Source organism: Coregonus lavaretus, assembly GCF_964263955.1.
Source record: "Coregonus lavaretus genome assembly, chromosome: 37".
Classification (NCBI taxonomy): Eukaryota; Metazoa; Chordata; class Actinopteri; order Salmoniformes; family Salmonidae; genus Coregonus; species Coregonus lavaretus.
Genome location: NC_140024.1, coordinates 27370092 through 27385601, shown reverse-complemented (window position 1 = coordinate 27385601; position 15510 = coordinate 27370092). Strand labels below are relative to the sequence as shown.

General features: G+C 44.6%; 1 pseudogene across 1 annotated transcript in view; it reads right to left on the bottom strand.

Annotated features, from left to right (window-relative positions):
* LOC311111399 (ADAMTS-like protein 3) overlaps positions 1–15510 on the bottom strand; it is an 85612-nt pseudogene that overhangs the window by 41936 nt on the left and 28166 nt on the right. The window contains exons 7-14 of the transcript in view: positions 12250–12407; positions 9733–9844; positions 8296–8434; positions 8080–8130; positions 6431–6641; positions 5540–5687; positions 3435–3519; positions 10–25 (exon numbers count right to left, since the gene is read on the bottom strand). The product of the transcript in view is annotated as an ADAMTS-like protein 3 (transcript). The remainder of the gene's footprint in view (positions 1–9; positions 26–3434; positions 3520–5539; positions 5688–6430; positions 6642–8079; positions 8131–8295; positions 8435–9732; positions 9845–12249; positions 12408–15510) is intronic.

Genomic DNA, 15510 nt, shown 5'->3' with positions numbered 1-15510 from the left:
ACAATTCACAACAATACACTCAAATCTAAAAGTAAAAGAATGGAATTAAGAAATATATAAATATTAGGATGAGCAATGTCGGAGTGGCATTGACTAAAAGACAATAGAATATAATACAGTATATACATATGAAAAATAGTGTTCCATTATTAAAGTGACCAGTGATTCCATGTCTATGTATATAGGGCAGCAGCCTCTAAGGTGAAGGGTTGAGAAACCAGGTGTTAGCCGGCTAGTGATGGTTTTAACAGTCTGTTTTTCAGTCTCTCGGTCCCAGCTTTGATGCACCTGTACTGACCTTGCCTTCTGGATGGTAGCAGGGTGAACAGGCCGTGGCTCGGGTGGTTGATGTCCTTGATGATCTTTTTGGCCTTCCTGTGACATCGGGTGCTGTAAGTATCCTAGAGGGCAGGCAGTGTGCCCCCGGTGATGCGTTGGGCAGACCGCACCACCCTCTGGAGAACCCTGCGGTTGCGGGCGGTGCAGTTGCCGTACCAGGTGGTGATACAGCCCAACAGGATGCTCTCAATTGTGCATCTGTAAAGGTTTGTAAGGGTCTTGGGGGCCAAGACTAATTTCTTTAGCATCCTGAGGTTGAAGAGGCGTTGTTGCGCTGTTGAGCCTTCTTCACCACACTATCTGTGTGGGTGGACCATTTCAGATTGTCAGTGATGTGTACGTCGAGGAACTTCAAGCTTTTCATCTTCTCCATTGCGGTCCCGTCGATATGGATAGGGGCGTGCTCCCTCTGCTGTCTCCTGAAGTCCACGATCAGCTCGTTTTGTTGATGTTGAGGGAGGGGTTATTTTCCTGGCACCACTCCGCCAGGGCCCTCACCTCCTCCCTGTAGGCTGTCTCGTCATTGTTGGTAATCAGGCCAACTACTGTTGTGTCGTCTGCAAACTTGATGATTGAGTTGGAGGCGTGCGTGGCCACGCAGTCATGGGTGAACAGGGAGTACAGGAGGGGGCTAAGCACGCACCTTTGTGGGGCCCCTGTGTTGAGGATCAGTGAAGTGGAGGTGTTGTTTCCTACATTCACCACCTGGGGGCGGCCCGTCAGGAAGTCCAAGACCCAGTTGCACAGGGCGGGGTTCAGACCCAGGGCCCGAGGTTAATGATGAGCTTGGAGGGTACTATGGCGTTGAAGGCTGAGCTATAGTCAATGAACAGCATTCTTACATAGGTATTCCTCTTGTCCAGATGGGATAAGGCAGTGCGCAGTGCGATGGCGATTGCATCGTCTGTGGATCTATTGGGGCGGTAAGCAAATTGAAGTGGGTCTAGGGTGTCAGGTAAGGTAGAAGTGATATGATCCTTAACTAGCCTCTCAAAGCACTTCATGATGACAGAAGTGAGTGCTACGGGGCGATAGTCATTTAGTTCAGTTACCTTTGCTTTCTTGTGTACAGGAACAATGGTGGACATCTTGAAGCAAGTGGGGAAGTGTATGTGTAAGCAACTGTGTATGTGTATCTGTGTGTGTGTGTGTGTGTGTGTGCGGCAAACTCTGCAGATGTGTCTGGGAGGTGTATGAGATTTCTGCGAGTGTGTGTGTGTGTGTGTGTGTGTGTGTGTGTGTGTGTGTGTGTGTGTGTGTGTGTAGGGAACTCTCTGAGGATGTGTCTGCAAGGGGTGTGGGTGGTGTCTACGAGTGTGTATGGGTGTGTGACTGAGTGGTGTGAGGTGTGTGTGAGCCTCTAGACCTGACAGATCCCAGGGTGTGTCTGTCAGTACTAACAGGACCACAGCAGCAGTCTCATCACCAGCAGAGGAAGGAAAGGAAAGCCAGCAGGACATTAGCACAGACCTGTGGATAAGCTCTGATGGTGTGAGTGTGTTATCAGGCCCGTGATAAGGGCTTGTGTTGGAGATATCCGGACCGCCCTGCTCAGTGACTCAGCCTCTACGCATGCACGCACACACCACCGGAATCCTGGAGTGGACAACCGAATCCTAATGTGCAGTGATCATCTCCTGATCTCCCCCCACCCAAACCTGGCAACTCAACTCCCACTGTTCTCCTATATATAGCAAGATGAGTAACCGTGCGGAAAGGGAACGTCTAAAGGGAAGTCTGTCTCTGATAGGGGTTAGGTACTCCAACCGTAATACAAGACAAGTTATCAGGAGAAACAGTACATCTGGCAACCCTTTGCTCTGACTACACTGAGGGTTGCCAGATCTCCTGTGTCCCTGATAAGTTGTTCAACAACTGCTGGGTTTCTCTCCTCTGTGAACTCTTAACCTTTTACTGCAGTGTGCTAAATCAGGGTCACACAGAGTGTTTCTTGGTAGTCTTAAACAAATCTACTTTGAAACAAAAGTATACACCTCACACACACGGTATGGGCTTAGAAAAAAGAAGACGCCTGTACCATGTCAGATACAGAGTTGAATTATATTACATTTTGAGTTTGCATCCCAATATTACACTTTATATACATTACAGAAGACCCAAAATATAACAAAACCGTTTGACATAGAAACACCGGATTTTCTGCGGGTTTTTAAAATCAATGTTAATTAATTATGAAATGACAAATAACGTTCCATCCTTGAGGCCACTAGAGGGTGTTTTGGTAATTTGACTGCAGGAAAGGACCACATGCATTTACTCCACATACTTGTGTTTAATGAACCCCTGTGATAGATGCCTTTGGTAGACCGCAGCCGACCGCAGCGGAGGAGGTATGCGCCGAGTGTGTGTATGTCTGCTTCTTCATGTGTGTGTTTATATGCGTGTGTGTGCCTGCCAGCATGCACTGTAAGTGTGTGTGTGTATATTTCAGAGTGTGAATACATGTGTGTGTGTGTGTGTGTGTGTGTGTGTGTGTGTCTGATGCTGGGGACTGCTCTTACTTGCCTCTGGCAAAGGCCAGGGTTGTGGCTTTACTAGGGGGCCTGTATTGGATTGTCCCAGTGGCTGTTATTAATGGGGGCTAACGTTACAGAGATGGAAGAGATCAATTATGGTTGTGTCCCAAATGCCACCCAATTCTCTATATAGTGCACTACTTTTGACAAGAGCCCATAGGCTTATCTATGGTCAAAAGTAGTGCACCAGGGAAAAGAGTGCCTTTTGGAACACAGTTCTAACAGCTCAAATAATATAGGTCTATGGGAGTTCAGAATGTTCTGGAAACATATATATATATATATATATATATATATATATATATATATATATATATATATATATAGAGAGAGAGAGAGAGAGAGAGAGAGAGAGAGAGAGAGAGAGAGAGAGAGAGAGAGAGAGAGAGAGAGAGAGAGAGAGAGAGAGAGAGAGAGAGAGAGAGAGAGAGAGAGAGTGGCAGAAGTAGACTTCCATCTAGGTTCCCTGGCTTGTGTATGTATGTGTGTGTGTGTGTTCTTGCGTCTGTGTGTATTTGCGCAAGCCGTGTGGACTTGAGTGTGTGTACCTCTACTCACGTTGGTTCCTCCGTAGCGGTGCGTTGTTCTTCCAGCTCCTGGGCTTGCTTTAACCAGGGCAGCTTGGCCTCCACAGGAACTGACTCTAGACCAGATATTAAACACACATAGTTAGTCAGCTGCCTTACACTGCGTACAGTAACTGACTCCAGATCAGGGAAAGAGAGTTTTAGGCCACGTTCCCATATTTATTTATATCTACCCATTTTTCAGGGGTGTAAAGTACTTAAGTAAAAAATACTTGAAAGTACTACTTAAGTAGTTTTTTGGGGTATCTGTACTTTATTTTACTGTTTAAAATAATTAAAGAGCAGCAGTAAAATAAAATAACAGTAGGGAGGCTATATACAGGAGGTACCGGTACAGAGTCAATGTACGGGGGCACAGGTTAGTCGAGGTAATTCAGGTAATATGTACATGTGGGTAGAGTTACTTTTACTTTTGATACTTAAGTATATTTTAAACCAAATACTTTTAGACTTTTACTCAAGTAGGATTTTACTGGGTGACTTACACTTTTACTTGAGTCATTTAATATTAAGTTATCTTTACTTTTACTCAAGTATGACAATTGGGTACTTTTTCCACCACTGCCATTTTCTGATAGCGTATTTCAGAGGGCTTGGGGAAATGCACACATGCACAAGGGCACAAGGGTTCGCCTAGGTTAACACTGCAAGGTGTGGAACATCTCTCGCTGTCTTTACTATCCTTGTGGGGACATTTCGCCAGCCCGCACAAGGAAAAATGCTATTTTAGGCTTAGGGATTAGGTTTAGGGTTAGGGTTATAATTAGTTAGGGTTAGGGGACTGTGTGTGTGTGCAAGGCCCTGACTGACCCTGACTGACCCTGACTGACCCTGACTGACCTTGACTGACCCTGACTGACCCTGAATGACCTTGACTGACCCTGACTGACCCTGACTGATCCTGACTGACCCTGACTCACCCTGACTGACCTTGACTGACCCTGACTGACCCTGACTGACCTTGACTGACACTGACTGACCCTGACTGATCCTGACTGATCCTGACTCACCCCAGTATGAAAACGACCAAACCAATCATCAGACTACTAAATCAGAAGAGAGGGGAGGTTGATTTACAATACATATCCTCCTCTCAACCAAATGATCATCCTTACTATTTCACTGGGACACTTTTAAAAAGCTCATATTTCTCTCTCAAGAAGCTCATATTTTCACCCACCATTTACTCCAGATGTCTACCACGATGCCAGTTCTGACTCTCTGCCATCATTACTGAAGCCTGGAAGTCTAGAGCCAAACCCACATTACTCCGCACACACACACACTCCACACACACACACACACACACACACACACACACATACACACACACACCCCAGTCTCCTGTCCCTCAGCCATATCTAGCTGTGATAATGAAGCCCTATGGTTTCAGTTAATGGTCTGCTGAGTAAATATTTGCTTGCCAGAATGAGATTTACTCATAACAGTATGTGGACAGAGGAGGCTGACAGTATTAGCTGTATGTAAACAGGGGGAGGCTGACAGTCTTAGCTGTATGTGGACAGGGGGGGCTGACAGTCTTAGCTGTATGTGGATGGGGGAGGCTGACAGTATTAGCTGTATGTGGACAGGGGGAGGCTGACAGTATTAGCTGTATGTGGACAGGGGGAGGCTGACAGTCTTAGCTGTATGTGGACATGAGGAGGCTGACAGTCTTAGCTGTATGTAGACAGGGGGAGGCTGACAGTCCTAGCTGTATGTGGACAGGATGAGGCTGACAGACTTAGCTGTATGTAGACAGGAGGAGGCTGACAGTATTAGCTGTATGTGGAAAAGAGGAGGCTGACAGTATTAGCTGTATGTGGACAGGGGGAGGCTGACAGTATTAGCTGTATGTGGACAGGGGAGGCTGACAGTATTAGCTGTATGTGGACAGGAGGAGGCTGACAGTATTAGCTGTTTGTGGACAGGGGGAGGCTGACAGTATTAGCTGTATGTGGACAGGGGGAGGCTGACAGTATTAGCTGTTTGTGGACAGGGGGAGGCTGACAGTATTAGCTGTATGTGGACAGTGGGCAGACACACACATGAACACAGACACAGTGGATACTGTACCTCTGGGTTTGTGGCATGCGACAGGTACCAGGCAGTCTTCTTTGATGTGTGGTTTGAGAGATGTGTTACAGCCACCAGTGTGCTGCCCCCTGTGGTCAATACACAGGACCACTCTGTACCGCAACCCACGGCCACACGTCACTGTGCACTGCAAAACACACACACACGTGCACACACATGCGCAAACACACACACGCACGCGTACACACACACAAACACACACAAACACACAGTTACAATAGCACACACTATAACCAACCACTCATTTAAATAAACGTAATACTGACTTTATATAAATGTTATATGTTATGTGCACATAAGATACTGTTCTTACCATATACAGTAAAGCTGAATTAATGCTGTATGTGAAAGTTTGAAATTAAACTGAAGAGCAAATTATGGACATATCTTGCAATCTGTCTCAAAGACAGTTCATTGTCAGTTCATAGATGCCTCATAACCAGTTCATATAGGCCTCATAGCCAGTTCATAGAGGCTTCATAGCCAGTTTACAGAGGCTTGGTAGCCAATTCACAGAGGCAGTGGCTTCAAGTTCTTCGGTGTGCACATCACTGAGAAACTGAAATGGTCTCGCCACACCGACATTGTGGTGAAGAAGGCACAACAGCGCCTCTACAACCTCAGGTGGCTGAAGAAATTCGGTGTGGCCCCTAAGACCCTCACAGACATCTACAGATGCACCATTGAGCGCATTCTGTCGGGCTGCATCACCACCTGGTACGGCAACTGCTCCGCCTACAACCGCATGGCTCTCCAGAGGGTGGAGTTGGAGTTTGTAACATAAGCATTTCGCTGCACCTACTATAACACCTGCTAAACTGTGTACGCGACCAATAAACGTTGATTAGATGTTTTTACTTGATAGCTCACCTGGGACCACTCCATGGCAACCCACTGTGGGCAGGTGAAGCTGTTGCAGCTCTGCTGCGTGATTGGCCGAGGGGAGTGTGTGCACTTCCACTCCTCCACCTGAGTGATCTGTCCGTGGGTGTCGTCCTCAACACACACCACGCTGCGCTCCTGCAGCCCGCCGCTCTCCCCACACGACACAGAACACTCCGTCCAGGGACCCTGCTCCCACCTGGGGAGAAACAGGGGAGAAACAGCAATAAGATGCTTATGACTCTTTATGATGCTTCATTCAGTGACATAGCATATTAGTAGCTAACACAGAGCTGTACGATGCTTTTGCTCTCCATGAGGTTTTATGGTGACATAGCATAGGCATAGCTAACACAGAGCTATTACATGGTTGTGACTCTCTGAAACACTTAATTCAGTGACATAGCATATGCATAACACAGAACACAGGGGCATATTGAATAGGAGGAGATGTAATTGTAACCACACAAAGATGTAGGAATAATATATATGCTCAGAAGATGTTTGACATGTCCTCTCTGTTACTTGCAGTAATAATAATGACATTGTACTGCAGTAGTACAGTCCCTGTGATAGACTAGTGTCCTGTCCAGGAGCTGTACTACAGTAATACAGGCCCTGTGATAGACTAGTGTCCTGTCCAGGAGCTGTACTGCAGGAATACAGGCCCTGTGATAGACTAGTGTCCTGTCCAGGGGCTGTACTACAGTAATACAGGCTCTGTGATAGACTAGTGTCCTGTCCAGGGGCTGTACTACAGTAATACAGGCTCTGTGATAGACTAGTGTCCTGTCCAGGAGCTGTACTGCAGGAATACAGGCTCTGTGATAGACTAGTGTCCTGTCCAGGGGCTGTACTACAGTAATACAGGCTCTGTGATAGACTAGTGTCCTGTCCAGGGGCTGTACTACAGTAATACAGGCTCTGTGATAGACTAGTGTCCTGTCCAGGAGCTGTACTGCAGGAATACAGGCTCTGTGATAGACTAGTGTCCTGTCCAGGGGCTGTACTACAGTAATACAGGCTCTGTGATAGACTAGTGTCCTGTCCAGGAGCTGTACTACAGTAATACAGGCTCTGTGATAGACTAGTGTCCTGTCCAGGAGCTGTACTGCAGGAATACAGGCCCTGTGATAGACTAGTGTCCTGTCCAGGAGCTGTACTGCAGGAATACAGGCCCTGTGATAGACTAGTGTCCTGTCCAGGAGCTGTACTACAGTAATACAGGCCCTGTGATAGACTAGTGTCCTGTCCAGGAGGTGTACTGCAGTAATACAGGCTCTGTGATAGACTAGTGTCCTGTCCAGGAGGTGTACTACAGTAATACAGGCCCTGTGATAGACTAGTGTCCTGTCCAGGAGGTGTACTACAGTAATACAGGCTCTGTGATAGACTAGTGTCCTGTCCAGGAGGTGTACTACAGTAATACAGGCTCTGTGATAGACTAGTGTCCTGTCCAGGAGCTGTACTACCTCACGCTACAGAAACAGGAGATGGGCTCCTGCTCCTATGAGCTGTTCCGGCTCACACAAGCCAAGACGCGTGCAAGCCTACTTATTTAACTTACTACAGTAGTAGTGCAGTAATGCAGAGTAGTAGAGGGACCATAGAAGAAGGAAAGAATGATGGTCACTCACCGTGGCAGAGGCTGAAAGTGGTCATAAGGCATCACCTCTATGAAGCCATCACTAGAGAGGAGAAACAGGAAGACAGCGCTATGTCACCATGACCATTTAGAGGAACCATGTTTCCTATACAGCCTTCAAATGCACAAATGGCTCCCAATTCTATATGGTGCACTGCTTTTGACCAGGGCCCATAGGGCAACCATTATGATTGGTACATGTACGTGCCTCTCAGGACAGAGGTCCATGTTGCACTCCTTGAGTTTGGGTGTGGGTTTGGTGTTCTCAGGGTAGCTGTTACAGTGGTGCTCTGGTAACACCTGACTGGACCTGATGTCTGTGCACTCTGCTGAGTTCAGCTGGTAACCTGGCAACAGGCACAAACACTCAAGGTCAGCAATGAATAGGATAGAAGGCAAACATTGGACTAACATTTGGTGGGTAATGGGTTCATTTTGGGCCCTTCAAATGTTTGGCTCAATGTCTCCTGTGTGAGTATGAAACGAAAGCACTAAAACACAGACACGTTGGGTTATTCATAGTCGGATGCATTGTGTCATGATACAGCAACCAAAACGTAACCAAAAAATGTATTTCATGTATGAAATAGAAAACGAACATTGGATAAACGTTTGGTTAATAATAGGCTAACGTTTTGTTCAATCATATCTCAAGCCTCATCACCAGCTTTGAGAACTGATGAAAATCTCTATAGAAGTGCTATGATCAGCCCTCAGAAAGGCTGATCTGGGTACAGTCATAATGCTTTAGCTAACAACTACAGTCTCTATAAGAGCTGATCTGGGTTCAGTCACAAAGCTTTAGTTGGCAACAATAACAGTCTCTATAAGAATTATCTGGGTTCAGTCATAATGCTTTAGCTAATAGCTGGCTTCAACAGTCTCTATTAGAGCTGATCTGGGTTCAGTCACAAAGCTTTAGTTGGCAACAATAACAGTCTCTATAAGAATTATCTGGGTTCAATCATAATGCTTTAACTAATAGCTAGCTTCAACAGTCTCTATAAGAGCTGATCTGGGTTCAGTCAAAGCTATTGTTGGCAACAAGAACAGTCTCTATAAGAATCATCTGGGTTCAGTCATAATGCTTAAGCTAATAGCTGGCTTCAACAGTCTCTATAAAAGCTGATCTGGGTTCAGTCATAAAGCTTCAGTGCTGGCACAGCCAATAAGCGACATAAGCGTCTGCTTAGGGCCCCACGACTGCTAGGAACTCAGTTGGTTCTCAACTTACTGTTGAGAGTTAGAATAGTAGAATACACAAGGTTCCATTTCGAAATTTGGTAGTGCATCAAAGTTTTCCACTTGTTATGCAAGTCACTCAATACGCCCATGTCAGCTAAAATGTTTTAGATTGCTAGGTAAGTTAGTCTAGCCAGCTATCTAAACTTCGTAGTAATGAGTAGAATTGCATGAAATTTGTTTTAAAACTGCAATAATTCCCTGTGCGCCATGGCAACACATTTCAAATGGAAGTGTAATTATCTTTAAACTGCAATTATTTCTCTCCACTGCCAAGACAAGTGGCGCTAAAATGTCTTGACCACAAAGGTTTTTGATCGCTTAGGGTCCCCAAAAGGCTCGGGCCAGCCTTGTTAGCTAGCAACAACAGTCTCTTTAATGGCTGATCTGGGGTCAGTCTCACCTCCTCCACAGGTGACAGAGCAGGGGAAGAAGTCAGTCTCTCTCCACTGGTACCTGATTGGCTGATAGAACAGGAACTGGATCACTGTGTCCCTGGGAGCAGCATATTTCACCTGGAGAGAACACACACTGTTAGACACAGACGCATACACACAATCAAATAAAATCAAATGCATTGGTCACATACACATGGTTAGCAGATGTTATTGTGAGTGTAGCGAAATGCTTGTGCTTCTAGTTCCGACAGTGCAGCAATATCTAGCAAGTAATATCTAACAGTTCTACAACAAAAACCTAATACACACAAATCTAAGTAAAGGAATGTCATTATCAGAGTGGCATAGGCTAAGATGCAATAGATAGTATAGAATACAGTATATACATATGAGATGGGTAATGCAAGATATGTAAACATCAATCACGCGCACACACGCATGCACACACACACGCACGCACTCACACATCGATATCAAAAGATGTCTAGAGATCTAGACATGTTTTAAAAGATCTGCCCTTAGAACTCACTGTATGAAGTCGTAAAACTCAATGTCTGAACAGACTCTGGTGCCAACTCAAAACAGCCCAATCCTCATTTCATACAGAACATTCATCTGAAGAATGTTTCGCAATCAAGAATTTGGACCACACTTCCTTCTAGTATCCCTCTATATAAATGAATGATTTCAACATTAATAATCACATTGAATAAACAAGGATTTTCTAACATCAGATGAAAGCAGAACTTATTTTCTAAACTAAACATTTGTGATGTGGATAATGTGTAGTTAATTTACGTCGCCGGCGCTCTAGGCCCCGGTCCAAATCCTACATAATGTCATTATGTCATTGGTTCCATGGGAAAGACAGCGGCCCGGATCCAAGTGGCACCCTTTTACCTATATAGTGCACTCATTTAAAAAGTTGTGGACTATAAACGGAATAGGGTGCCATTTGGCACGCAGCCTAGGCCTATATAGTAGTGTTTGCTGTGGAATACACACAGGGCCTGATTTTCAGTCTATGACGATGATGATGATGAAGATAATGCTAATGATGATGATGATGATCTTTAGGAGAGCCATGGCACGCTGTGTTTTATTGCCACAGACATGGGAGTCGTGTCATGTTTGTGCAATGCTTTGATAACCTCAATGACATGGGAGAGATCTTAGGTGGTGTCCAAAATGGCACCTACAAAGTGCACTACTTCAAAGCGCACTAGGTCAAAGGTAGTGCACTACAAAGGGAATAGGGTGTGATTTGGGACGCAACCTTACTTTGTGGGTGTAATCAGCATACTGCACTAACATACAATGTGTATGTATTGGCAAGGGCTTTCTCTACAAAATGGTCATCAATCTGTTCAGTATTCTGACATGAGTGGATGTAAAAAACAATATAGATGGGGTTACTCAGATTACAACATCTAACAACACAAAAAGACTGTCAGAATCATGAGAGAAATAGAGAAATAACTCTTGAATGATGTAGGTAGACGTTTCCCTTGTGAATGATGTAGGTAGACGTTTCCCTTATGAATGATGTAGGTAGACGTTTCCCTTATGAATGATGTAGGTGGACGTTTCCCTTGTGAATGATGTAGGTAGACGTTTCCCTTATGAATGATGTAGGTAGACGTTTCCCTTATGAATGATGTAGGTAGACGTTTCCCTTGTGAATGATGTAGGTAGACGTTTCCCTTATGAATGATATAGGTAGACGTTTCCCTTGTGAATGATGTAGGTAGACGTTTCCCTTATGAATGATATAGGTAGACGTTTCCCTTATAAATGATGTAGGTAGACGTTTCCCTTATAAATGATGTAGGTAGACGTTTCCCTTGTGCATGATGTAGGTAGACGTTTCCCTTGTGAATGATGTAGGTAGACGTTTCACTTATGAATGATGTAGGTAGACATTTCCCTTATGAATGATGTATGTAGACGTTTCCCTTATAAATGATGTAGGTAGACGTTTCCCTTGTGAATGATGTAGGTAGACGTTTCCCTTATGAATGATGTAGGTAGACGTTTCCCTTATAAATGATGTAGGTAGACGTTTCCCTTATGAATGATGTAGGTAGACGTTTCCCTTATAAATGATGTAGGTAGACGTTTCCCTTGTGAATGATGTAGGTAGACGTTTCCCTTATGAATGATGTAGGTAGACGTTTCCCTTGTGAATGATGTAGGTAGACGTTTCCCTTATGAATGATGTAGGTAGACGTTTCCCTTGTGAATGATGTAGGTAGACGTTTCCCTTATGAATGATGTAGATAGACGTTTCCCTTATGAATGATGTAGGTAGACGTTTCCCTTATAAATGATGTAGGTAGACGTTTCCCTTGTGCATGATGTAGGTAGACATTTCCCTTATAACTACTGATACAGGATCAGATATGTTTCATCCCCCTTATGTTAAGATCATGACTGGAGATGGGTTAATCTGATCCTAGATCTGTAGGTAGGATTAACATTTGCCTCCAGGCCACTGACTCAGCGCCTCTTCCTCGTGTCACCTTGATGATGTAATCAGCTCCCAGAGGTCCTTGTGTCCTGAGCGTCTGTCTGTCTGTCCCTTTCTGGTAGTCCACGGTGGTATTGCCGATGAGGTAGGAACCCGGAGAGACCAGACTGTGCTCCTCTCTATGACCCTGCAGAGACTGGGCCTCGATTACTGCAGGAGAGAGAGAGAGAGAGAGAGAGAGAGAGAGAGAGAGAGAGAGAGAGAGAGAGAGAGAGAGAGAGAGAGAGAGAGAGAGAGAGAGAGAGAGAGAGAGAGAGAGAGAGAGAGAGAGAGAGAGAGAGAGAGAGAGAGAGAGAGAGAGAGAGAGAGAGAGAGAGAGAGAGGAGAACAAGAATGAGATAGAGGGGGGAGAGATCGATGGAGAGAGAGAGAGGGAGGGTGGGGAGATACACAGAGAGGGAGGGGAGAGAGGGAGGGGAGAGAGAGAGGGAGAGAGAGAGAGAGGGGGGGGAGATAAACAGAGTGAGAGAGGGAGGGGGAGAGAGAGCGAGAGAGAGCGGGGGAGAGAGAAAGGGAGAGGGGGAGACAGACAGAGAGAGGGAGAGATATGGAGGAAGGGGAGAGAGAGCGAGGGAGGGGGAGAGAGAGAGAGAGAGAGAGAGAGAGAGAGAGAGAGAGAGAGAGAGAGAGAGAGAGAGAGAGAGAGAGGGTGGAGAGATAAACAGAGTGAGAGAGGGAGGGGGAGAGACACACACAAAGACATAATGAGGTAAATCTGGATTAACAAAATCCATCAGCAGTACCAAGTTCCTAACGTTGTTGATGTAGATCACTAAGAGTGGTTTTGTCTTGTCTGAAACCTGAACACAGATGAAGGTAGTTAAGCTGCTGCAGTGACGTCTAACCTTCAGCTCAGAGAGTTAACACTGTTTGCTGTGTGTGTGTGTGTGTGTGTGTGTGTGTGTGTGTGTGTGTGTGTTTGTGTGTGTTTCTGCATGCGCTCACACACATGCTCAGCTCATGATCTCATGGTGCAGAAAGTATCTCATGATTCCCACCTACAGTACCAGTCAAAAGTTTGGACACACCTACTCATTCCAGGGTTTTTCTGTATTTGTACTATTTTCTACATTGTATAATAATAACACATTTGGAATCATGTAGTAACCAAAAAAGTGTTAAACAAATCAAACAATATTTTATATTTGAGATTCTTCAAATAACCACACTTTGCCTTGATGACAGCTTTGCACACTCTTGGCATTCTCTCAACCAGCTTCATGAGGTAGTCACCTGGAATGCATTTCAATTAACAGGTGGGCCTTCTTAAAAGTTAATTTGTGGAATTTCTTTCCTTCTTAATGCATTTGAGCCAATCAGTTGTGTTGTGACAAGGTAGGGGGGATATACAGAAGATAGCCCTATTTGGTAAAAGACCAAGTCCATATTATGGCAAGAACAGCTCAAATAAGCAAAGAGAAATGACAGTCCATCATTACTTTAAGACATGAAGGTCAGACAATACAAAACATTTCAAGAACAATGAACGTTTCTTCAAGTGCAGTCGCAAAAACCATCAAGCGCTATGATGAAACTGGCTCTCATGAGGACCGCCATAGGAATGGAAGACCCAGAGTTACCTCTGCTGCAGATGATAAGTTCATTAGAGTTACCAGCCTCAGAAATTGCAGCCCAAATAAATGCTTCACAGAGTTCAAGTAACAGACACATCTCAACATCAACTGTTCAGAGGGGACTGTGTGAATCACGCCTTCATGGTCGAATTGCTGCAAAGAAATCACTACTAAAGGACACCAATGAGAAGAGGAGACCTGCTTGGGCCAAGAAACACGAGCAATGGACATTAGACCGGTGGAAATTTGTCCTTTGGTCTGGAGTCCAAATTGGAGATTTATGGTTCCAACCGCCGTGTCTTTGTGAGACGCGTTGTGGGTGAACGGATGATCTCCGCATGTGTATTCCCACCGTAAAGCATGGAGGAGGAGGTGTTATGGTGTGGGGGTGCTTTGCTGGTGACACTGTCTGTGATTTATTTAGAATTCAAGACACACTTAACCAGCATGGCTACCACAGCATTCTGCAGCGATCCCATCTGGTTTGGGCTTAGTGGGACTATAATTTGTCTTTCAACAGGACAATGACCCAAAACACACCTCCAGGCTGTGTAAGGGCTATTTTACCAAGAAGGAGTGTGATGGAGTGCTGCATCAGATGACCTGGCTTCCACAATCCCCTGACCTCAACCCAATTGAGATGGTTTGGGATGAGTCGGACGGCTAAGTGAAGGAAAAGCAGCCAACAAATGCTCACCATATGTGGGAACTCCTTCAAGACTGTTGGAAAAGCATTCCAGGTGAAGCTGGTTGAGAGAATGCCAAGAGTGTGCAAAGCTGTCATCAAGGCAAAGGGTGGCTACTATGAAGAATCTCAAATATAAAATATATTTTGATTTGTTTAACACTTTTTTGGTTACTACATGATTCCATATGTGTTATTTCATAGTTTTGATGTCTTCACTTTTATTCTACAATGCAAAAAATAGTAAAAATAAAGAAAAACCCTTGAATGAGTAGGTATGTCCAAACTTTTGACTGGTAGTGTATACATGAACGGACCAGTGCCCATATTCATAAAGCATATCAGAGTACGCATGCTGGGATCAGTTTTTCCTTTTAGATCATAATGTATAAGATTTATATGGACAGAGGGGACCTGATCCTAGATCAGCACTCTAACTCTGATACGCTTTATGAATATGGGCCCAATACACCAAGGTTAAGATAAAGGTCACGATGCTAACAGTTTAATAGTAAAAAGATTTAACAATGGAGACTTCATTGTCTCCAATGACAGTCATTGATGTGTGACTCTTTGAATGTCTATTGGCCAAACAACTGAGTGGGAGTGGGAGAAAATAAACTGAGAATTTGATAGAGTCATTTTCTCGTAGAGACATAATCATTTTCAGCTGTCCCACGGCACAGCATCGGCCTTTCTTCTTGTCATCCCCCTCTCTCTCTCTTTATTTGTCTTTCTCTAACATATGTGTTTCTCTCACAAAGTATTTTATGAGGGGGAAGATTCAAATGTCTTCCCAAAACAATGTTTTACGTTAGAGATTAATGGAATCACTAACATTTCAACAAACTCTCGATTCGCGTTCAACAAATGTTTCTGGAAAGGCCCAGGCGTGTTTAATGTATTTTCAACATCAATTATACAGTACATCACAGATGAGAATTTGGAATTTCGCAACTTGAAATAATTAACCACAACGTAGCCCTTTGCCATA